The following is a 26,607-nucleotide window of genomic DNA, read 5'->3' as shown; positions in this document are numbered from 1 at the left end:
GAGGCAGAGTCCAAGATTGATGTCCTTGTCCTTCTGCCCAGGCCGTGGCTTTCAGTGTGATGAGTGACAGGCATCCCCCACGGTTTCCTGCTTCCGGGGAAGTGGGATGTCTATCCTGCTGCCAGCACAGGGATCGGCACCTATTTCAATCAACTGTTGGAGGTTCGCATCATAACTAACTGCTGATGTTGTACCTGAACGTGCCTCCATCTTGGTAGGAGGGAAAGCACACAACCGTACAGCACAGAGCCGGCCCTGGTAGAAGCGAACCACACTCTAATTGCAGGTGCCACATTTGGTGGAGCCGGTGTCGGCGTTGGAAGAAGCGGACTACTCCCTAAATGCAGGTGACAGTTACTACGGTGACAGGCACACCCAATGTGTGTTATCCTAATTTCGGTGATATGCACACCTTGATTTTCCCTGTCAGTGCTAACTGCTTCAGTGGCCTGCACATTCAATGAGTGTCATTTCCATAAGCACACATGTTGCTTGTCATCCAATTTTCTGGTGATATGCACACCTTTGCTACCAGTAACTTTAAAACTTTTGCCCTTTAAAGCATTGTTCTTCACTTTTGGGTACCCTATTTGTTTCAAACCATAGTGGTGGGTGGTGTATTCCACTCAATAAACTTCAATTCTTTGTTTGCAAATTTCTTCATGGTCATGGGTGAAGCTTCTGAAAGCCCACTTAGTGCAACTTCCCTTGCTGTTACCATAGCCCATGTATCTGGAGCACCCCCTACCAATTGTGTATCTCAGCCAGGTTCCCCACCAGTTCCATGGGAAGATTGGATCATAATGTTTGAAAATTACTTAGAAGCTTTAGATGGCCAAGTGGTTTGTCCATCCAGAAAAAAGGCATTGTTGTTAAGTGTATTGGGTAGTGAGGAACAAAGGGTGTTTTGGTTTTTACCTGAAGTCACAGAGCATAATGGTTGACCTTTAGTAGATGTTTTGAAGAAGCCAAGTGCAGATTAGGAACCAGATTCGCTAAAGAGGATACCTTAGATTTGACATGGTATAAGTTTTTTTATACACAACCTCAGGGAGTGGTTGAGTCGATTGTGAGTTTGTGGCGAGCCTGTGCGAGATGTCCATTAAATGAAAATTTGGTGTCATGACTGATGAGTTGATAAGAAATCATTTGATTGTCCAATATAGAGTGAAAAGAATTCAAGAACGCTTATGGGCAGCGAAAACCCCCACTTTTTGGGAGGCCAAAGTTATGGCTAAATTTCTGGAACTATGTGCCTCTTGTATGCAAGAATTAGAAAAAAGAAGTAGGAGGGAGATGTATTCGAAATAGATGCTCTTATCAAATCGGTAGATTCCCCTGCTACACCCAGGTACAATACCAGATTCAACAAGGGTGGTGGGTTTGACAAACAAGGTACCAGGGTATGCAATTTGTGTGTAACCACCAACCATGCATCAGAGTCAACATTCTGTTTTGCCAACAACAAGGAATGCAGAAAATATGGTTGTTTGGTTCATTTTGCGCAAATGTGGAAGGTGAGCATCCGCCGCAAAGTGTCCTTAGTTTCTGAAAGAAGTATGTGTCCTGGTAAGTCTTTTGAGAGAGTCCTAATGGATGGAGATGTACATGAAGTGAGCCAAATTGGAGAAGATATTCAAAGAAGAATTAGGCCCAAGGCAATGTATACCATAAGCGATTGTGTAGTGGAAATTATGCAGAGCACCTTCACAGGTGATGGTTGTCAATCACAAGTTTATTGTGGATATTTTGCGTGCAAATTGGAAGGTTTTCAAAGAAGACTTTGTTGAAGGGCTATGCACCCAAGATCATTTTAAAGGAAGGTGCTGCCACTGTTCAATTTAAACTAAGGATGGTCTCTGTGATGGCACGTGAGGAAGTGAAGAGGTTAATTCAGGAGATGTTGCAACAAGATGTTATAGAACCAGTGGAGACATCAATTGGGTCTCTCCGTTGGTCATCACACGCAAGTCTCTTGGGTGTCTCAGATTCTTTGAGGATTTGAGGTCACTCTGCCAAAATATTGTGGCAGACACATATCTTTACCAAACATTAATTAAATGATTTTGTTGCTCAAGGCAGGAAGGTACTTTTCCAAGCTGGACTTGAAGAGTGCCGATCAGCAGATAAATCTCCACAGAGACTCTAAAGTGCTTACCATGATTATCACCATGGAGGGAACATATCAATTTACTAGAATGCCCTTTGGTCCTTTAAGTATATTTCAAAGGATGATCTCTGATGTTATTAAAGGGTTGGAAAATGTCTTACTAATTTTTGGAATGTTGATTCAGGAACACAATACGGTGTTAAAACTGGCTTTATGGAGAATTGTTGATGTGGGGCTTACCTTGAGGAAGGAGAAGTGTTGTTTTTTTAAAGGAACAAATTGAATATCTGGGTTACACTTTGTCATCTGGCGGTGTCAGTCTAAAAAATTGCTTGTTGGAAACTACACGCTTGGCTCCTTCCCCTCAAGACAAAGACCAACTTAGGTCTTTCATGGGCCTTATTGAATATTATTCAAAATTTGTACTCAACTTTTCATCTAAGACAGAGACCTTGACGCCCCTCTTAAATAAAGGGAAGGCTTTTGAATGGTCACATGTGCAAGAGGAGTGTTTTTTTACCATTAAGAAAAAGACTTGTGAGGCTGGTATTTTGGTGCCTTGAGATATTAAACGTAAATCCGTTGTGAAGGTGGATGCAAGCGGAACAGGACTTGGCACCATACTTTCCCAAAAAGCATAAGGATGACAAGAGAACTGTGGCCTTTGCATCTCACACCCTAACCGATACTGAAAGACACTATTCAATAATACAAAAGGAAGCCTTGGCTGCTGCATGGGGGGTCGAGTACGTTTGTACATATTTGTGGGGTACTCAATTTACCTTGAGATCCGACCACAAGCCTCAGATTAAAATCTTTCTCCCTGGTGGTGCTTGTAAGGTTTCAGCCCAATTAGAGCAATTTGCTGCCAGATTCCAAGAGTTTCGCCATGTGTTAGAGCATATGAACGGATGGAGGAATGTACAAGCAGATTGCCTAGCTCGCTTAACTTTGAGTGTCAAATGGTTCAAGGTCCTGCTGTGGGGGACCATGAATATGAAGGTTCAGTTGCTTCTGTGCAAGATGTGGTGTTGGGGTGTGAAGGTGCTTTCTCTAAAGAAGATTGGTGCCAAGCCATGGATGCAGATCTCACCCTTAAATAGGTCATGCACTTGGTTGTTTCAGGCAGACAGAGGGAGAGTTGTGTTGCTCATTCGGTGCATCCGTTTGTCAAGGTGTTGGAGGAGCTGACAACTGGTGGTGTTCATATTTTGATGAGGGGTGAAAGGTTCATGCCAGTGGTTGATCCTAGGCAAAAGCTTGTAGCAATGGCATATGCTGGACATTTATGTCAGACTCTCACCCAGTAGCACCCTGAAGATCAGTTTTGGTGGCCAGGTATGATGCTAAGGTGGTGGATTGGGTGGTCACGTGTAGTGCTTGTAAAGAAAGTGAAAAGCGTCTTCATCTTGGTAGCCAGTCTGCCATTGATCACATTGCTATCCCGGAGTTTGCAGTGGCATACTGTGTGCTTAGATTTCATTGGTCCTATGTCTGAGGTTCACAGTGGTCTCAGGTTCACCATGGTTTGTGTGGATTGTTACTCTGAACGGTTGCGTGTAAAGTTCATGGGAGAGACAGAAGGTCTTCCCTCTGTCCTGGTGACGGATAATGGTACACAGCTCACTTCTAGGAACATGAAGGAATTCTTGTGCAGCAATGGTATCAAATACCAGCGTTCTTCTTTGTATAATCCCAAGGAAATGGCATAGTGGAAAGCAAATAGATTGGTCAAGGGGGTCATTCAAATGGCTTGTATTTCTAATCTGGTGGTCAATGAAGCAGTTGATGAGATGGATTAGGCGTATTGCACCACTATGCAGGACTCTTTAGGTAGATCCCCTTTTGGAGTGATGAGAGCCGGGTTCCTGGGGACAGGTTGGTTCCAGGCTGGTTGAAAGATGGAACCTTGGACCAAGAAAGTGGAAATTGTGAAGAAGAATAGTATTAAGCCAGGAGATTAGGTGAAAGTTTAGGCATGTAGGGCTTCAAGAGGTATACCCAAGTTTAGGGGTCCTTTCAAGGTTAAGCAATCTTTTGACCTTTATGTTGTCTTGGATAATGGTAAGCATGGTAATGAGACCTACCATAATAATGAGTAAAAAATATTGTAGAAGTAATGTAATTATAAAAAAATAATGAATATTTGTAAATAAATAATATTAATCTAATTGAGATTTTATAATGTTAATTGTGTTTTTATTTTTTGGGGGTAAATTTTAGGTGCAGGTTGTGGGGTTAATACGGTAAAGGGTGGGAAATAATTTTTAAATAATTAATAATTAGTTGTATCTTAACATTAATTAAGCAATTGGCAATTAATTATTGTAATTGTGTAATTAATTTTAGGTGTGGGTTGTGGGGTTTATGTGGGTAGAGGGTTGGAAGAAATGTTTTTTTTAATTAATTAATAAACATTTGTTAAATAACATTAAATAATTTATTGACAATTAAGAATGGTAAGTCTGTAATTAATTTTAGGTGCAGGTAGTGGGGTTTATAGGGGTAAAGAGTGAGAAGTAATTAATGTTTAATTCATTAATATTTTGGTTATTAATTAATCTTCATTAATTGATTGATATTTAATTAGGGTAATTGTTTATTTTTTGTGTGGGTTTTACTTTCATAGGGGTAAAGGGTGGGAGTAAATTAATTGTACTTACTGAGAGCGAACGCACTTTACACTGGACCACAATGAAAAAGTGCGCGGAGGCCTAAAATTACCAACACCAGGCTACAGAAACAGGCTAGGAAAATGCAAAAAGTTTTGGGGTGAACCTGCCAAAAGGGCCAAGTCCAACAGTTGTTAAATACTATTAGTTTTTCAATTGAAAATAAGTTTTAATTGTGTAAATAATGTTTTTAAGGTTTAATTTTAGCTATGAGACATGGGGATCATAGGTGTATATTGTAGGAAGTTAATACATTTTTATGAGTTTTAACTTGTTTTTTGAATGAATAATATTTCTTTAATTGGTAATCAATTATGTTAATTATGGAAGTACACTTACTTTTTTAGATGTGGTTGTGAATTGTGTGGTGTTATAGGGTAGGAAAAAATATGCTATAACTAATGTTTTTGTTTTAAATACTTTCTAATTACATTTTATTTGTTTGAAAATTATTTTTTAGTTGATTTAATATAATATGTGTAGCTATTTGTCATATGTATTTAACATTATAATATGTTTTATTTTTTTTAAATGTTAATTTTAAATATATTTGTATTAACATTTTTAACATATTTTTTATTTATTTTGTTTATTGAATATGTTTTGTTGTTGTTACTATTTTGTTTTCAATGACTTGAGTGGGAATATTAATTGTTACCCCTCCGGAATGCAACACTTACCCTACTGTTACACTTATTGGAGTGGAAATAGTAATGTTTTGCCCCTCTATTATCCAACACTTTTCCTATTGTTGCACTTACTGGAGTCGGGTAATAATTTTTACGCCTCTGCTATCCAACACTTTTGCTACTGTTGCACTCACTGGGTTGGGAATAGTAATTTTAACCCCTGCGCAATCCAACACTTTCCCTACTGTTGCACTCACTGGGTTGGGAATAGTAATTTTTACCCCTCCGCTATCCAACACTTTCCCTACTGTTACACTCACTGGAGTGGGAATAGTAATTTGTACCCCTCCTCTATCCAACACTTTCCCTATTGTAGCACTCACTAGAGTGGGAATAATAATTTTTACACATCCGCTATCTAACACTTTCCCTACTGTTTCTCTGACTGGAGTGGGAATAGTAATTTCTTCCCTCTGCTATCCAACACTTTCCCTACTGTTGCACTCACTAGAGTGGGAATAGTCATTTTTACCCCTTCGATATCCGACACTTTCCCTACTCTTGCACTTATTGGAGTGGGAATAGTAATTTTTACCCTCCTCTATCCAACACTTTCCCTGCTGTTGCACTCATTGGAGTGGGAATCGTAATTGTTACCCTTCCGCTATCTAACCTTTTCCCTACTGTTGCACTGACTGAAGTGGGAATAGTAAATGTTAACCCTCCGCTATCTAACACTTTCCCTACTGTTGCACTCACTAGAGCGGGAATAGTAATTTTTACCCCTTCGAAATCCAACACTTTCCCTACTCTTGCACTAATTGCAGTCAGAATAGTAATTTTTATCCCTCTGCTATCCAACACTTTCCCTACCTTTGCACTCACTGGAGTGAGAATAGTAATTGTTACCCCTTTGCTATCTAACACTTTCCCTACTGTTGCACTGACTGTAGTGGGAAATTTTAGTTCAAAGATTTTTAAATAATTACATTTTTTAATTTGTAATAAGATGTTTGTTTTGTTATTAGATTTTTTGTTATTGTATATATATATATTTGTTTATTTGTACATTTTTATATAATTTAAAAATTATAAAATAAAATAAAATGAGTAGTTTATCAATTGTTTTGAAGTAAATATATATATATATATATACATATGCACCAGCACTTTAGAAAATTACGAAAAGTTTGCACTTCTTCAAGTTGTCGATGTTATAAAAATGAAATTGTTACATGTATGCAATTTTTAAAGGGTTTCTGCCCACTGGGGCTTGACTTTTTTTTCGCAATGTGCATTGTACATTTGGGATGTGATATGAGCAATGAGATTAGTAATATTTTGTGATCTAATAGGATGAGATATTTGATCACTCTCACTCGATGATTTACCTGTATTTATACAGTGATAAATAATAGTGGTTTTTTAAATGTTTAAAGATATATTTATATATTTTATAAATTAAGCCACTTGTACATCTAACATTGTATTTTGAAAATGTATACAAATGTTAGCACTTGGAAAAGTAGTATTTCTTTCATGTTGTTAGAACCCATTTGAAAAATTGCGCGCGCATTGTCACTTTAAAAGATCGGCATTGGCTCTCAGCAACTCGCCATGTGACCAAGCTTTGTAAAGGCGAAACGCGTAATGGCGGCGGCAGGCTTGCTGGCAAGAATAAATCACCTCGATTAAGCACTTATCACTGGGTCTGTTCTTTCGTCATTTCTTGATCTTTGTTCTGGTGCGGCTGCTTCAGTTGGTGACGAATTTGCGTGCATATATAAATATATATCGATATATATATATATTCATTATTATGTATGTGTTTACATTTTTTTGTTTAAGTGTATTTGTAGAAATGTATATTAAATCAAATTATTGTTTTTAAATTAAATTTACTATTTAATATATTTAGTATATATATATATTTTTTATATTTATAAAAATTGATATATTGTACAACTATATTTTTAACATCAATATTTTTTTCTTGATATTTATGTACTTACCTGATATCAAATGTATAGGTAGTTAATATTTTTGCAGCTATATTTTTACCTCAATATTTTTTTCATCCATATTTTTGAGGTTGATATTCTGTCAGTGAATCGGTGAGCATTTGAACAAATAGAGGGTTGCTTTATTTAAGAAGGGTGGAGTTTGTTCTAGGAGTGATGGAGATGAGGTTGTCCATGGTTCTATGTTCATGAGGCATTGTGACTTAAGTGGCGGCTCTACTTGCAGTCACGAACAGGGGGAAGGAGTAAATCATCAAAGAATAATTATTGATTCTGTGGTTCCTGAGAGTTGGAGCTCTGGTGCCTGTGGTTGTGGTGAAGGGAAAAGTTCTAGAGAGAGCAAAGCTCCTAGGTATTTCAATGACTAAGGGGCCGATTACGATGGCGGGCGGTCGCAGCTACAAAAGTGACCGCACGCCATAGTTGTGGTGGTCCCACCATAGCAATTATGATGCGCCCGCCAATGTGGCGGGCGCATCCTGTATGTTTTACATTGTGGCGGGCGGTGCTGCAAGCAGTACCCGCAGCAATGTAAAATATACATGTTGTGCTATTACATGCACAACGTGACAGGCCGGCGGTGACCACTGCCGGCCCAGTGGCGGCGATCCGCCCTCCATCGTAATCGGCCCCTATGTTTGGTAATTCTTTTATTCTTGCTTTTGCTTTTCTCCCTGCATTCTTTCTCTTCTTTTCAACTCCCTTTATTCCTGCTTCTTCCGTCACCTTTTGTTCTCACTCCTCATTTCAGTCATAACTTTTCTCTATCTTTGAAGAAAATGAGATGGGTTGAAATTTGGTTGTGCTTGTCGTGTGCTAGATGTGGAATCTGACAGACATAAGATTCCACATTGTATCGTGGAGTTGACCACTGACCAGGATGAGATCAGGTTGTTAACCGACGACACACAATAAAGCACCAACCTTAAGTTTCCTGATGTGTCCCGGCCACTTTACTTCAGATTTTTTCACCTGACCATACTGTTTGAGTAATATGCTGAGTGCAAGACTACACTTTTGAAGGCCAGTGGCTGTTTTTTAATGAATCAGACTGATTTGCATATGGTCATGTCTTAACTGGGGTGGCAGAGTGGGCTAAAGGACGGTGATGGATTAAACCCAGATCTGTTGACTGGGTGTGAGTGTTTGATTGGTTCAGATGCTCCATCCATCACCACCCACTTTTGTACCGCTTTGTTTGCCATAAGTTGGAAGGTTATGCTCAGACATGAGTCCCTTGGTCACTTTGCCACTGGATTCAAGCAAGCCTGGCTGAAGACGGCTGTAATGCCAGAAACCGGTCCTAGGAAGCTTGTTTCCGGTCCAGGGAAGGCATTGCTTGGCAGTTCGGGCTGGACTGTTCCCATGAGGCACAGGGTCAGACTGATTTGCATATGGCCATGTCTGAACTGGGGTGGAAGACTGGACTAAAGAACGGTGATGGATTAAACCCAGATCTGTTGACTGGGTGTGAGTGTTTGATTGGTTCAGATGCTCTGTCCAACACCACCATTTTTGTACCGCTTTTTTCGCCATAAGTTGGCAGGGAATGCTCAGACGCGAGTCACTTGCTCACTTTGCCACTGCATTCAAGCAAGCCTGGCTGAAGACGGCTGTAATCCCAGAAACCGGTCCTAGGAAGCTTGTTTCCGGTCCAAGAACGGCATGGCTCGGCAGTTATGGCTGGTCTGTTCCCATGAGGCACAGGGCCAGACTGATTTGCATATGGCCATGTCTGAACTGGGGTGGCTGAGTGGGCTAAAGAACGGTGATGGATTAAACCCAGATCTGTTGACTGGGTGTGAATGTTTGATTGGTTCAGATGCTGATGAACAGAGTGTCTGAATTAATCAGTCTGTCCCTGGCCCAGTGCATCATGGGAACAGGGCAGACTAAACTACCAAGCCAATTCTTCACCAGAAAGGAGACAAGCTACCGGGGACCGGATTCTGGCATTTCAGCCGTCTTCGGTACGGCTTTCTTGAATCCTGATGGAGCAGTGAGAAAGGGACTCATGTCTGAGTATACCCTGCCACACCTATAGTGGCCAAAAACGATTCAGAAAAGGGGGTGGTGATGAACAGAGTGTCTGAATTAAGCAGACCACTCTTACCCAGTCCAAAGATCAGGGCTTGATCCATCACCGTTATTTATCTCACTGCACCATCCCAGCTCAGAACCTGTCTATATGCAAATCAGTCTGTCCCTGGCCCAGTGCATCATGGGAACAGGGCAGACTAAACTACCAAGCCAATTCTTCACCAGAAAGGAGACAAGCTACCGGGGACCGGTTTCTGGCATTTCAGCCGTCTTCGGCCCGGCTTGCTTGAATCCTGATGGAGCAGTGAGAAAGGGACTCATGTCTGAGTATACCCTGCCACACCTATAGTGGCCAAAAACGATTCAGAAAAGGGGGCGGTGATGAACAGAGTGTCTGAATTAAGCAGACCACTCTTACCCAGTCCAAAGATCAGGGCTTGATCCATCACCGTTATTTATCTCACTGCACCATCCCAGCTCGGAACCTGTCTATATGCAAATCAGTCGGTCCCTGGCCCAGTGCATCATGGGAACAGGGCAGACTAAACTACCAAGCCAATTCTTCACCAGAAAGGAGACAAGCTACCGGGGACCGGTTTCTGGCATTTCAGCCGTCTTCGGCCCGGCTTGCTTGAATCCTGATGGAGCAGTGAGAAAGGGACTCATGTCTGAGTATACCCTGCCATACCTATAGTGGCCAAAAACGATTCAGAAAAGGGGCTGGTGATGAACAGAGTGTCTGAATTAAGCAGACCACTCTTACCCAGTCCAAAGATCAGGGCTTGATCCATCACCGTTATTTATCTCACTGCACCATTCCAGCTCGGAACCTGGCTATATGCAAATCAGTCTGTCCCTGGCCCAGTGCATCATGGGAACAGGGCAGACTAAACTACCAAGCCAATTCTTCACCAGAAAGGAGACAAGCTACCAGGGACCGGTTTCTGGCATTTTAGCCATCTTCGGCCCGGCTTGCTTGAATCCTGATGGAGCAGTGAGAAAGGGACTCATGTCTGAGTATACCCTGCCACACCTATAGTGGCCAAAAACGATTCAGAAAAGGGGGTGGTGATGAACAGAGTGTCTGAATTAAGCAGACCACTCTTACCCAGTCCAAAGATCAGGGCTTGATCCATCACCGTTATTTATCTCACTGCACCATCCCAGCTCGGAACCTGGCTATATGCAAATCAGTCTGTCCCTGGCCCAGTGCATCATGGGAACAGGGCAGACTAAACTACCAAGCCAATTCTTCACCAGAAAGGAGACAAGCTACCAGGGACCGGTTTCTGGCATTTTAGCCATCTTCGGCCCGGCTTGCTTGAATCCTGATGGAGCAGTGAGAAAGGGACTCATGTCTGAGTATACCCTGCCACACCTATAGTGGCCAAAAACGATTCAGAAAAGGGGGTGGTGATGAACAGAGTGTCTGAATTAAGCAGACCACTCTTACCCAGTCCAAAGATCAGGGCTTGATCCATCACCGTTATTTATCTCACTGCACCATCCCAGCTCAGAACCTGTCTATATGCAAATCAGTCTGTCCCTGGCCCAGTGCATCATGGGAACAGGGCAGACTAAACTACCAAGCCAATTCTTCACCAGAAAGGAGACAAGCTACCGGGGACCGGTTTCTGGCATTTCAGCCGTCTTCGGCCCGGCTTGCTTGAATCCTGATGGAGCAGTGAGAAAGGGACTCATGTCTGAGTATACCCTGCCACACCTATAGTGGCCAAAAACGATTCAGAAAAGGGGGTGGTGATGAACAGAGTGTCTGAATTAAGCAGACCACTCTTACCCAGTACAAAGATCAGGGCTTGATCCATCACCGTTATTTATCTCACTGCACCATCCCAGCTCAGAACCTGGCTATATGCAAATCAGTCTGTCCCTGGCCCAGTGCATCATGGGAACAGGGCAGACTAAACTACCAAGCCAATTCTTCACCAGAAAGGAGACAAGCTACCGGGGACCGGTTTCTGGCATTTCAGCCGTCTTCGGCCCGGCTTGCTTGAATCCTGATGGAGCAGTGAGAAAGGGACTCATGTCTGAGTATACCCTGCCACACCTATAGTGGCCAAAAACGATTCAGAAAAGGGGGTGGTGATGAACAGAGTGTCTGAATTAAGCAGACCACTCTTACCCAGTCCAAAGATCAGGGCTTGATCCATCACTGTTATTTATCTCACTGCACCATCCCAGCTCAGAACCTGGCTATATGCAAATCAGTCCGTCCCTGGCCCAGTGCATCATGGGAACAGGGCAGACTAAACTACCAAGCCAATTCTTCACCAGAAAGGAGACAAGCTACCGGGAACCGGTTTCTGGCATTTCAGCCGTCTTCGGCCCGGCTTGCTTGAATCCTGATGGAGCAGTGAGAAAGGGACTCATGTCTGAGTATACCCTGCCACACCTATAGAGGCCAAAAACGATTCAGAAAAGGGGGTGGTGATGAACAGAGTGTCTGAATTAAGCAGACCACTCTTACCCAGTCCAAAGATCAGGGCTTGATCCATCACCGTTATTTATCTCACTGCACCATCCCAGCTCAGAACCTGCCTATATGCAAGTCAGTCTGTCCCTGGCCCAGTGCATCATGTGAACAGGGCAGACTAAACTACCAAGCCAATTCTTCACCAGAAAGGAGACAAGGTACCGGGGACCGGTTTCTGGCATTTCAGCCGTCTTCGGCCCGGCTTGCTTGAATCCTGATGGAGCAGTGAGAAAGGGACTCATGTCTGAGTATACCCTGCCACACCTATAGTGGCCAAAAACGATTCAGAAAAGGGGGTGGTGATGTTTTTTAATGTGAGCATCCAGAAGATCAACACATATAAACATATTCAGACCATTCTGGTAATAGTTTGAGCTTAAAATACATTTTCTTCTTTTTTAACAGGCAGAAAATGCCAAAGATACAGTAGCAACTTCCTACTCCTGCACTCAATACTTCTCCCTCTGCCTGGTTCAGACCTTAATCGTTTTGGATTTGGATTTTTAGAGGGACAGCATCACTTTCCTTTTATTTGCAACCTCTGCTACCTCAACACTTTGGTATCTTTATTTTGTGGGCAAAATTGAGTACTTTCATTGGTATACAGACATAATATCGACAACAAAAATATCGAGGTAGTTAAATATCGAGTTTAAAATATAGAGTAGACAGAATATCGATAAGACAGAATATAGACTACAAAAATATCGAATAGAAGGACAATATTATCGAATCAAAAATGTAGAATTGACAGAATATCGAATGGACAGAATATAGACAAAAGAAATATCGAGGGACAGAATATAGAAAACAAAAATATCGAGGGACAGAATATAGACAACAAAAAAATTTGACAGATAGAATATAGAGAACAAAAATATCGGATTTTAGGTAACTAACTAAGTCAATATATGGTATTTAATTTTTGCGTAATATAATTCTGGAACCGGTTGTGGGTTTATTGGGGGATAGGGTATTAATTAAAATATTTTAATTTATTGGTGTTTATGGACAATTAATTGTTAATTAATTATTAACTGGCAATTAATTAAAATATAATTGGTAATTAATTTTTATTAATTGATTAATTGATAATTATGTGAATTTTATTTATTTATTTTCTGGAATGGGTTGTGGGTTTATAGGGGAATAGGGTGGGAAGTAATTTAATTATAATTAAATAAATATATAAATGTGTTTGTATTCATTTACAATTAATTGTTTATTATTTTTTAATTGGCAATTAATTAAAAAATAATTGGTTATTAATTTTTATTAATTGATAATTATGTTAATTCTATTCATTTATTTTCTGGAGTGGGTTGTGGGTTTATAGAGGAATAGGGTGGGAAGTAATTTAATTATAAATAATTTAATACTTTTTTTAGTATAGGTATTTATTTAGATTTAATTTTATTTGTAATTGGTAATTATTTAATTTTAATTGGTAATTAATTTTTATTAATTGATAATTATGGTAATTTTATGTGTATATTTTTTGTAGTGGGTTGTGGGTTTATAGGGGAATTGGGTGGGAAGTACTTTATTTGTAATTAATTAAATTTATTAATATATAAATTTGTATTTATTTTGAATTACTTTCGAATTCTTTTTAAATGTTTTAATAATTTATTGTTAATTGTAAATATTTTGGATTATTAGGTAATTATCTTTAGTAATTAAATTAATATTATTATTTTAAATTGAATAATTATTATAACATCTTAAATTGGGAATTAATTTTAATTAATTCGTAATTGGTATTAATATTTAAATTATTTTCAAATATAGATGAAGTATTTACTTTCCCTACTGTTGCACTCACTGGAGTAGGAGTAGTAATTTTTTCCTCTCCCACTATCCTATGCTTTCCCTACTGTTCCTGGAGTGGGAATAGTAATTTTTACCCTCCCACTATCCAACGCTTTCCATACTGTTGCACTCTCTGGAGTGGGAATAGTACATTTTCCCCTACACTATCCTTGCTTTCCCTGCTGTTGCACTCTCTGGAGTGGGAATAGTAATTTTTACCCTCCCACTATCCAACGCTTTCCCTACTGTTGCACTCTCTGGAGTGGGAATAGTAATTTTTACCCTCCCACTATCCAACTCTTTCCCTACTGTTGCACTCTCTGGAGTTGGAATAGTAATTTTTACCCATATGCTATCCAACGTTTTCCCTACTGTTGCACTCACTGGAGTGGGAATAGTAATTTTTACCCCTACGCTATCCAACACTTTCCCTACTGTTGCGCTCTCGGGAGTGGGAATAGTAATTTTTACCCTCCCACTATCCAACGCTTTCCCTACTGTTGCACTCTTTGGAGTTGGAATAGTATTTTTTACCCCTACGCTATCCAATGCTTTCCCTACTGTTGCACTCTTTGGAGTTGGAATAGTAATTTTTACCTCTACGCTATCCAATCTTTTCCCTACTGTTGCACTCACTGGAGTGGTTATGTTAAATTTAACCCTCTCGCTATCCTACGGTAAAAACATTGTATATGATATGATTGCTGCCGTCCCTGACCCTGAAGGGCGTTTATGGCTGAAAGCGGGAGACAGCGCTTCCCACACTTAACATCCAAACAAATGCGCCATAACACTGGTATTGGAAACAACTGACCTTTATTGAGATTAGCGCAGGCTGCAACGAAATTTGAGTACCTGACGCATTTCAGCAATAGCTTTCTTCAGAGGTACACCACGTGTGCAATGTCCCAGAATTCGTTGGTAAATACCTGCCGGACTGCTTCCAATCTACATGTCCCATGATTCATCAGGAGTTCGGATGGAGTGCCTGTGTGCAGTCCAAAGTGATGTTGAATTCCACCCCAAACTCCGACATGATGTTAGGGTAAGTATGGTTGCTGGCAATCTCTGGTGCCCATCCATAAGCAGCAGTTGCAAAATATCGGAATAACGCCAATTCCAGAACCTGCTCCAAGGAGGACTCATCCCCATTATCGCTCCCATACACGTGACCACCGCAAAAATCGCCGGCAAATCCTCTGGCTCGCGGTGGGTCGAGCGGGTCATGCCCCCCAATTAATGGTCCAAGCAAAGATCGCTGCCGTTGGGAGCCCCCTAACCTGAAGGGCGTTTATGGAAGAAAACGGGAGACAGCGCTTCCCGCACTTAACATCCAAACAAATGCGCCATAACACTGGTTCAGGAAACAACTGGCCTTTATTGAGATTAGCGCAGGCTGCAACGAAAGTGGAGCACCTGACGCGTTTCAGCAATAGCTTTCTTCAGAGGTACACCACGTGTGCAATGTCCCGGAATTCGTTGGTAAATACCTGCCGGACTGCTTCCAAACTACATGTCCCATGATTCATCAGGAGTTCGGATGGAGTGCCTCTGTGCAGTCCAAAGTGATGCTGAATTCCACCCCAAACTCCAACATGATGTTAGGGTAAGTATGGTTGCTGGCAATCTCTGGTGCACATCCATGCGTAGCAGTTGCAAAATATCGGAATAACGCCAATTGCAGAACCTGCTCCAAGGAGGAATCATCCCCCTTATCGCTCCCATACTTGTGACCACCGCAAAAATCCCCGGCAAATCCTCTGGCTCGCGGTGGGTCGAGCGGGTCATGCCCCCCGACGGCAGCGATCTTTGCTTGGAACATTAATTGGAAGGCATGCCAATTCTAGCGGGTCATGCCCCCCAATTAATTTTCCAAGCAAAGATCGCTGCCGTCGGGGGGCATGACCATTTCAGCACATTTCCAGACAATCCCATCCTGTCCTGTAGCCTAGTCAGTAATGCTTCGTGATTTATTGTGTCAAATGCCGATGACAGGTCCAGGAGAATCAGTAAGCATGCTTGATTTTGGTCAAGGGCCTGTAGCGCGTCATCAACAATATGGAGGATCGCTGTTTCCGTGCAATGCCCTGATCTGAATCCTGATTGGCATTCATCTAGTAGGGAGAACTTAGTGATGTGTTGGGTCAGTTGGCCCTGCACGCATTTCTCAATTAGTTTGGCCAATAAAGGGATGTTGGTCACTGGGCGAAAGTAATTCGGATCTGTTGCATCCGCTGTCGTTTTTTTGATCAAGGGAACAACTTGACCTGTTTTTAGGCAGTCCGGGAGGATCCCTTGTGATAGTGATGCATTTATTATTTTGGTCCAGATTGGAACCACAATATGACTGATTTCTCTTAAGCATTTCGCGGGTAGAGGATCGTAGTAGTGGTTGTAAGGTTTGATTTTCGAGAGCGTTTTGGCGATCGTGTCCTGGTCATATAGTTCGAATGTGTCTCAATTTGCCTTGTTTTTTGTCTTGCTACACACTGTTGTCAGGTTGGGATCGCTCGTAGTCAATGGTTGGATGGGAAGGTTAACCGCTGCGCTTATGAGCTCTGTTTCAAGCGATTTAGCCTTCTTCATGAAAAATTTTGAAAATTCCTTGCTGCTTAGAGATGTTTTTGAGTTTTCATGAGCGGTTTTGGCTAGTTTGTTTGATTGTTGCTTCAGGATTTCAAAGAGGTTCCACGGTCTGATTTTGGCATTATCCAGTTCTGATCTTATAAATTCCTTTTTGGAATTGATGATCTTTTTGTTATATTGGTTTCTAATTTTTCTGAGGGCTTTCAGCTCAGGGGATGAAGGGTGTTGTCTCTATTTTCTTTCGGCCATTCTCAGTTTGTGCCTGTCCTCGTTCAGTGATCCATTAAACCATGGATTTTTCATCTTCTCCGTGACTCTTTTTAGTTTTAATGGCAAGGTGTTGTTGACGATATTCCCGACTGACGTTATATAGTGATCTGTCAGCTCATTTACATTCTGCAGGTTGCTAGGTGGCTTTAAGTCTCTTTCACAACTTTCTACTAGTAGCTCAATATTAGCCTCTCTTGTGTCTCGGATCCATTTTTTGAACTTGAGAGGTTGAACGGTCTTGCCCTTTTTCAATATGGGTATTAGGAATGTTATTGCATAATGATCCGACCAATCACACGGGGCTATTGAGAGGATTGATGTATTTTTATTACTCAAGATAACTCTAGCGTTGCTCTTTTAGAGTGTGTAGGTTGTGTGCATGATTGGTTGAGGTTTAGCTCGGCAAGGAAATCTTTAAACGTGTTAACTAGTTTGTCATTGCAGTCATCCCAATGTAAGTTGAAATCTCCTAGGAATATGTTATTGGCATCAGTGTTAGAGTTGGCCGTTATGATCTCCATTAACTGCTCTGTGAACTTTGCGTTCTCTCCTGGTGGGTGGTAAAACGCATGTAAATTGCATCTTTGATTGGTTGCTGATCTTATATTAAGACCTAAGTATTCGCAAGATTCTAGAGGGTCGGATTAAATTTGGTTGACCTCTATATCCGATCGGTGAATGCAGGCTATTCCTCCTCCTGACTTTTTTAGTCTATCTAGTCTCACAATGTTATATTAAGGTGGTACTAAGAGATCCATGGTTGGAGATGATGATTCCGATAGCCACGTTTCTGTAAGGATTGCCAGATCAATTTCCTTGTTGATGATGAGGTCTGCGATGTCTGACGCTTGTTTGGTTGCCAATCGACAATAGAGTAGAAGGCAAGTCAGCGGTTTCCCAGAGTAACTACCGTTCAGATTTTCGTATTCGGATGTTAGCTGGACTTGTTGTAAATTGTTATAGTTGAGTTTCTTGATGTTCTATTAGAATCAATCGGTACTATTTTGATGTTCTCCTCTCTCTCACGGTCTCATGATTCATATGTTCGGAGTAAGGCAAGGGCTTCCTCCTTTGACAAGGCCTTCGTCCTATTTGGTTGGTTGAGCCTATTCGCTGGTGGCATGGCCATCTCGTTGCTCTTTCTTTGTGAGGTGTGTACGAGGTTTTGGATATGCGTGACCTTGGAGCGGGTGCTTGCCGTCAATTCCAGTATTTTTTCAATCGCTTGTAGAGTACTAATGGTGACTTGTGTCATGTTGCAAACTAGTTTCTGAAGATCTTTAATATCCTTCTGGTTTCAGGGTGATTTCTTAGGGATGATTAACCTGTCTGTCCGGGGATTGTATATTGCTCTTCTCTGTTTTTGATCTTTTCTTAGTGCCTCAGTCATTTTTCTTATATCCACTGTTTGGTTGTCGGTTCTGTTTCTGCTTGAGATGTCGAGTGTCTTATCTAAGTTTTGTGAAGCTAGGAGTGTTTTTGTGGGTGAGGTTCTACATGGCTCTAGTACTGTATTAGAGAAAGGTAGAGAAAGGTTGATACCTTCTACCTTATTTATTTCCCGATTGACATTGAGTGATTCACTCGGGACCGATGTACGCTCTACGTGGGAAGGCTCGTCATTTGGAAGCGGTGTCGACTCTTCCCTATGGAGCTGGTCTTGTTCTTTGTTCTCATGACTCGTACACCTCTCTATCCATTCTGTCTCATTTTCCGATATTGTCACTCCTGTTTCAATTTTCTCTCCCGATTTAGTAGCTAGCTCTTGGCAGCCTCCAGTTCGATTGGCGTCACTGGTAGTAATATTGTCCAGAGTGAATTCTGGTGGGGTCAGGTGTAGTTGGTGTCTTAAGCCCTCTAGTGATTCTTTTTTACGGTAGGGAATACCTTGTCGAACTTCACTAGTTCACTGTTCGCTGCCTGTATCAACACTATTCCAGTTTTATATATGTTGATGCATAGTTCTGCTCTGCATATTCTTGATGGTGAGGTCATTATTTTTGTGCCATATGGGATGTTTTTCATATCTTTTATGATAAGCATTCTTGTGAAGGCATTGCACCATTTAGCCGTTTTATTAGTGAAGAATATCAGGTCATTAGTTATAGTGACTTTATCTGTATTAAAGTATGGGTCGGAGAACAGTGTGTCCGGGTTTTTCCTCAGGGTATTATGTTTGAACTTTTTGGCTCCGTTTTCAGATAACTTAGATGGATATTTTATGCTCTGGGCGTTCGAGCCAACAGCCTCTAGGTATGTTTCGCCCATGTTTGCTCCACGTTGTAGGTTTTATGGTGACTCTTCTCTGTTTGACTCTTAATTGTTCCAATATTAATGTTGTATAGTGATAGGTATAAATATCTTTTCAAGTGAATTTCCTTCTATGGTAGTGATAGATATAAGTTTCTCTTTCAAGTAATTTCCTTCTATGGTAGTGATAGATGTAAATTTCTCTTCTAAGTAATTTCCTTCTATGGTCCCTTAGTAGTTGTGATTCCAGATAGCAGTAATTAAACTGGCCCTTGTTGTGCTCTTATGGTTTAAAACTAGACATTACAAGATGTCCGCCGTTTTGGTAATTCTACTATGGGCAGAGGACTTTCTCTCTTTCCACTCATTAGATTAGTCCACTTTCCCTTCTTTGCCTCAGATTAGAGTCTGTTGTTGGCTCCTTTCTCTCTGTCTAGTACTTTGTTGGTCCCCTTTCCCTTTCCTGCCTCTTAATTGTTGACTTTCTGCTGGCAGTAGAAGATGGCCTAAATGTCCCAAGCGGCCGCCATTTTAGAGTCCGGCGCGCCGCTTCGGATGCTTCCTCGATTGCTTTATTCCCATTATATTCATTTCATTCATTTTTTTTTTTATCAAGTCTATGCTATGGCTCTCACCCGCGGGTCCTCTCCGTATCTCACTCTCGTCGACGTTCTTCTACCGCTCCCACTCCTCGCCTCTGTTACCAGCCGCATTGGTAGTACTCTCTCTCCGCTCCTCGACCAACTCCGCAACAGCCCGTTGCGTCTCACCGGTGGGCTGCAATCAGCATCCTCGACCCAGGTGGCGGTGCTAGGGACCCCCAGCAGTCAGCGTGGCAGCACCTCCCAGGGGTCACAGAGCAGCCAGAGACAACGAGCAACCAGGGCAACGTGGATTGAGCTGCCCTCCTTTCGCGATGATCGTCGATGCGCGGGGATCAGCCGGTGCCTGGATGTCCCGCATATCGTCACCCTCCCTCTCGTGTCCTTCGGATAAAAGCCACCGCAGTCGATCCTCTGGACAGTCTTGGAATCCGGTGGGGAGCAGTCGCGCTGGACTCTCATCTCTCCCTTTCAAGGTATGTTGCCGTAGATCCTCACTTTTACGATAATCTCCTTGTGTCCTTGTGTCAAGAGGGTGGGGGGGGGGGTGAAGATGTGTTTTGTCAGGGTTTAAACTGGGAATTAAACTAGATATTAGTTATCCCGAACCCAAGAGCTCTCGCAGTGAGCTCCTATGTTACTAATAATTTTTTGCTGCAGTGGTTTATATATCGGCTTGAGGACTGTAAGGTCAATATTTGAATTGTTATACATAGTTTTTTGATGCTATCAAGATGTCAGAACGTCAAATCCTAGACTGTAATCTTCAGTAGAGCTATGTTCTGGAAAACTCATATTCTGTGATTTTCATCAGATATTTCTCTTGCTAAATGTTATAATGTAGTACAGGAATGAATACCGTTTCTTTGCAGTCAGTTACCATTCAAAGATGGAGCTAGTAATGTTTCTTCACTAACACACAAGTTCAATGGTATGCCTGATTACATCCCCGCTGACCGTCTGTCTGACTAGGACGGCATTTAGGCTCAACCTGGGATGATTAAGGTGTCCTCCTTGCAATTACGGTCACAAATGCCGGTTCAGATGGACCCGCTATTGGCATGGCAAAAAATCTGTACCTATTTGATTTGAGATGATTATCGTTTTTGAAGTTCTCTTGTATTTGAAAGTTATGGGACCATTCATTTGGGGCTTATTGGTTTAGAGCGGATTGATGTTATTTGTGCGATTCTACATTGTGATGTTTGACACAAAGAAAGGAGAAATAGAATAGCTCGTTACAGGTCCGGTATGGTGCATATGCATTTATTTAACTTTAGTGTTAGTTGTGGTTTTGCTCCTTCAATAGTTTGGAGACATTGTGTGAATGTCCCAGATGATTTTATTTCGATATGCAGAATCTCAGCGAAACAGTAGACTAACACAATGCAATAACTGAGGTAGTATGTGCTGAAATCTCTATCACAACATTATAAAGGCTTGTTTGGGGATTTTAGTGAACGTGCAGGAATCTTTGGAAAATAAAGTAAATGCTGTCTATAATAGTGGATGTTATAGGAGCCATTTGGGTACCTGATAGGGGATTTCTTTGAAATTTGGATGTAGGTAGACACTTTCACGATCGAGGAGTTTTGCCAATACTTCATGTTACGCGACCTTATTTTTCTGGAATACATAGAAAGCTAATATATGCCAATTTTTTTACACTTGCTAGAGTGGTAAGTTTTAAATATACTGATATATTAGAATTGACAGAGTATTCCTGAAATGTTATAGATCTTGGAGGCAGTGTTGATATTAGTCCCTTCTTTCCTTTTCCATCTGATCACTCCTCCAATTTCAACTACATGTATATTACCTTCTGTTTACAGACTGTTACCATTCAATCACCCTGCCTTTGGGGGATGATATACATGGACAAATAGCTTGGAAACCACACCAAAATCTACGCCAAAGTTCCTATATGATTCCTGCCTGTTTTCCATGTCAGCCTTGGCCTCCAAGGAAAACTATGCTTGCTTCCAAGTACTACTCATCCCAGAATATACAGCCCAGTATTCATAGAGACCCGGCATGTTCTGTGCAGTTCTATAATGGAAGCAGTCCTGTTGCTACTAGACACTGGATTCTTTCTTCCAGGAGTTGTGAGAGTTGGACCTACGATTTGTTTTGTGCATCTCAGGTATGTGACTCTGCCTAGAACTGCTTATAAGCCCCCATTCCCAGAAGCTCATGGTTCATGCACTGACACTACATTATTGGTTTACCCAATCTCTTGTTACCTGTTTCTGGTAAGGGTGCTATTCTGTCTTCACCTCTGTATATGTGTATCCCTTTTGTACAAGGGTTGGTTCCTGGTTTCCATGAGGCTATTCCTGCCCTATCCTTTGTCTTGTGAACATGTAGTCTTTGTAGTCTTAAGTGCCTTAATTATGACAGTGTGGCCTTTCATTTTCTTAGGAATCACCACTGTGTCTCCTCCTGGACACATACAGGGTTTTCTTATGTATGTTAGTACAATCTTTGCTGGTGCGATAGGGTCCAGACACCGATTCACTTCTGCTGACTCTTTTTTGGGGGGGTTTGTAGGCTGAATATCTGGAAGAGTAATCATCACAGAGACATTGACTTGAAAATGTGGCAAGTTCTTGTGTACAATTCTAGTTGTAACTCAGTGTGTTTGTCCATCATTAGTTAAGTTACGTGTTTGTTTACATTAAGGTTGCTTTGCCTTCTCTCTACGGTTCCTGTGCTATATCCTGTATGTGACTGTTCTTTCCTGCCTATGCCTTTGCCTGCTCCTCTGCTTCGGTACACCATTTCTGCAGGCAGATATTCCTTGACCTTGAGAAGTACTCGGCCAAGACTTTGACATAGACAAATTGGAGATTAATATTAAAAGTCAACAATATGCTACATACATATATCGAAGATTGATTACTTTAATTGACGCATATAATGGATTTTGAAGTACAAGTTCTGGACTAGGGATACGTGTTATAATTTACTGAGGTAAATTAATTTTTTTAATAATAATACATGCCTGCAATTGACATTTGACATTTGGCACCACAGCCTTCATTAATTAATATTGATAGTTCTCACATTCCGAATTTCACAATATCATCATCTTCTTTGTGTATCACATTTGCTTGCAACATTATTTCACCACTAGGTAATAACATACAAGAACCCATTAGCTTACCTGGTACCAGATATATTAACATACTCAAAAATGGTGTTTGGCAGGAGCTCCTAATGTATTGAACCTATGAGGCTCAATATATCTCACTCTCCCTCCAGCCATTTTTTAATACACCTTCTAGGACTTCACTGCCACTTACACCCACACACCCATATAGCTTCAACAAAAGATCTCTGAAAAAGAGACCCTTCGGGGGACCCGTAGGGCATTGGAGCGCGGCCCAACAATTATTAAAAGCCCAATGATGAAGCATGGCATCCTTCAGGGTGTGTGAGGGCATCCAGATGAGGAAACACAGCCACTCACAATTAAAATATCACACAACAAGAGTACCTCTCTTAATTCCCTTCTTTTTCTCTCTTTAGTTAGGAACAGTGACTCCCTTTTGGTATAAGTTTAACTTCGGGATCACAGGTCACTGGACCTTTTGAATAGCTCCTAGAGTCCCCCTTCTTTTGATAAATAGGAGTATCTAGGAACCCCACAGAAGTCGTGTGCAGAGTGGGAACACAACCGCGGGCTCAATGTTTGTCAACAGGTAAGTCGCAGTTGCAATTTTAAAGAAGGACCCTTCCCAGGGGACCCTGAAGAAACCCTGTGGAAGATGAAAGGTTGGAGAGTCACCCCACTCATGGATACCCCAGGAACCAGGAAACCTACACCAGGGAAGCCGGGTGCATTGGTGTCAATTTACGTTGAAAACTGCTGTATACCACAATGGAGGACTTCAGGAAAGAGATCACTGGAGAAGAAGACAAAGGAGTCCGGTGGAACCCAAAGGTGGATTCAGGAAGAGAGGTACCTGCAAGCAGAGGAGACAGAGTCTATACCACTCAGGAATGACCAGGAGGCAAGGAAGACGAATGCCTACCGATGTCGGGTGTTGCAGGATCGCTGTTGGTGACCTTGGAACTGTAGCTGTATGGGCCAGGCCATGCTGTGGAAGTCCAGGAGCCATACACAAGATGTCCCATATCGGATGTTGAGATTTTAGGGGGCCCAATGTCTGGCGGGTGCACAAACAAGGCTTGGCAACTGCAACCAACATAGAAGTTGAAAAAGGTGCAATGTCGGGACCAACAAGATCAATGAGACTCACTACAAGCAGGGGATCCAGGACAGGCCCTGAGCAACCAGGGGAGCCCAAAGGAATTAAAATGTGACTCTCAACAGAACCCACAGGCCAGAGGCACTTGAGTCGCAGGAGGACCTCAAGTAGCTTACAAAAGAAACAGGCCCACAGTGCAAGCAATTTGGTGTGGTCAAAGATTCTGGTCACTTGAGATGCTTGAGGTTGGGGCTACTTGGAGCCCAAAGATCTTGATGCATGGAAGCTAACCAGCCTTTGCAACAGCAAGTCAACATGGTGCACGGGGTTCTATTCCAGCGGTTCAAACGATGAGCCTTTCGGAGTCAGTGGGAGACCAGGATCAGCAAACTGTTCAGCTGCAATGTGGTGCCTGCAGATGCAGGGTAGTGACTCCTTCACTCCAAGAGACATTCCTTCAGAGGTCTTGGATGGCCACAGACCAGGTGAAGAACCTGCATGGAGCACGGGCACAGGCATTGCAGAAGACCAGCAGGATGATGAGACCAGGAGCAGCAAGAGTCTTCCCTATTGCAGTCTCGGTTCACCAAGCGAAGTCCAACAAAGTCCAGAGTGTCCAGATGGTCGAGGTTGAAGTGGGATGTGATCTTCATCTTGTCCCATGATGAATCTAGGGACCCACCCACAAGTAAGGCCTTAATTACCCTCAGGAAAGGGTTGGGACTTTCAAGCAGTCTCAGTTGTTCTGGCAAGTGCCCCCATCTTGTCCCAGTACACTAAACCCTGTCTGGGAGGTGGTCACAGGACCTATTGTTCTTCCTTCCCCTGCTTGAGCTTGGCTCAGCAGCAGGAGGGCAGAAATATATCTCTGGCTGGCAGCAGCCCTAGCTTGCTGTCCGGTTCTGGAAGACTGGTACCGGGAGCACTGAGTGTCTCCCGGGGGGAGCATTACAGTGCATGGAATCATACCTTCCACATCGTTTAAGGTGTGATACCAAACATGACAGGGTTCGTTACAGCCAGTTTAGAGATGGTCATCATATGAGGACGCATGGCAACCATATATGTCATAATGGCGGATGCAGGTTGTAGTGGTTTCCTGCCATGCAGGGAGCACCCTCACTTAGAACTGAGTGCTCAGCCTTTAGGATTGAAAGGCCTGCCTTAGGAGTGTCTTATAGGTTTTAAGTGCAGTGACCTCAGAAATAAGGAAACATATATCTGTCATAGGTAGTGCTAGCTCCAGTGCTAGCTCCAGCTTACACAGGGTGCAATGGCAGGCCTGCATCAAAATTTGAGTGGTATCTCATGGGTGCCATAATACATGCTACAGCCAGATACTTACCAAGGTACACCTGTAGCCAATCTGGAGTGTACCTAAGTACCTAAGTACTCACCATGTCCAATTTAGGGACAAAACACACAGAGAGTGGGGTCCTGTTTAGTAGGATCCCAGTCAGATTAGTCAGGAAAACATAATGACACCATAAAAAAGTGGGGGTGGCCATGAAAGTATATACTACTTTCCTACACTCATGTTAAGCTTTATGTGTGAATGCCAGGAGGACCACATTGTCTGCATATAACGATGTGGGGGCATGGGCTCTGGAAATTAAGGGGGAATACTTGTAATTGCCTTAATTTTGAAGAGATCATGCAATGACAGGAATCTCACCTGTTTTAAAATTTGAATGGACTATGAATCATATTGTTGGTATTGGTGATACTTATAAGACATACCAAGATTGCTTCAGTGCTTCTCCTGACAATTTTGTGTTTCTTGGCTATGTGCACCTTTGAGTTGTCATACTCCACGACTCCTTCTATTACAAGATCTTTCAGAATTCAATGTCTGCACAGTAGTTCAGGCCCGAGATTCTCCTATGATCTTTCATTACATACGGGAGCCTGTTATAGAGCATGACTTAAGGTATTGTCACCTGATTGTTATTAGTTAATCAGCGGTTTTGGCAGTACTATACATTTTAGAGTATTTTAACCTGATACATTCTTCTCATTTATAGACTTTTGTTATGCAACTGGGGACCCTTTCTTACCTAATAAAATGGTGTATTAACAGCTACTAGTTGCAGAATTTTCAGGTTACATTATTTTAATCTTTGATGTGTTCATTCTTCGAATACACTTCACCTTGAATGAGATCTTAACTTTGCAATGCCTTTGTACTAAAAAATAAACACATTAAGAGTTATTGAACCAAACATTTTGCTCCCATTCACCATCTATGGAATGGTTGGTTTGTTGGTGCTGCTCTGTGTGTCAGGAAGGTTTATAACCAGGAAGATGGGCTTATGGTGGAGCACAAAATGGGCAGGCAGCCAGTCAGGTGGTAGCCTCCTCCTCCTCCTTGCTGCAGGTAGTGACCCACACAGCAGTAGCGACCCGTGCAGGTAAGAGCAGTGGAGTGGAGTGGTGGGGGGGTTAGACAGACGATGATGAGAGAAAATTCAATAAATATTTAATTTTTCTTCTTTGTCGTCTTTCAAATACCCCCCAATCTACCACTCTTACCTGCACGGGCCGCTTCTGCCTCACATGCACCACCCTATGTAAGAAAGTGCTTCTGGCAGTCTTCAGCTCAGAAAGAAGAGAAGGGTTCAAAGTAGTGCAGTAGTGTGGCTCACCGGTTAGAGGCGGCAGACCCGAGAGCAGAGGACGGCCCGGGACCAGGGTTCGATTCCCGACGCGGCAGGTTTCTGGACCAGGGTCAGCGGACTCGATAATTCTCTCGCCTCGGTGCCCACTCTGATCAGCGATCACACTCGGCAACTCTGGGCATAAGCTTGCCTCATCTGCACTAACGGCCCCACCAGACCGCCGGGGATGCCTGGTCTCACCCTGGAGATACCCATTAAGGGACCATCTCTCAGGGAAGCCAGGAAGGGT

The sequence above is a fragment of the Lissotriton vulgaris genome, chromosome 1_1, assembly GCF_964263255.1.
Source record: "Lissotriton vulgaris chromosome 1_1, aLisVul1.2, whole genome shotgun sequence".
NCBI classification, from domain to species: Eukaryota; Metazoa; Chordata; class Amphibia; order Caudata; family Salamandridae; genus Lissotriton; species Lissotriton vulgaris.
Note: the sequence above shows the minus strand (reverse complement) of the source record.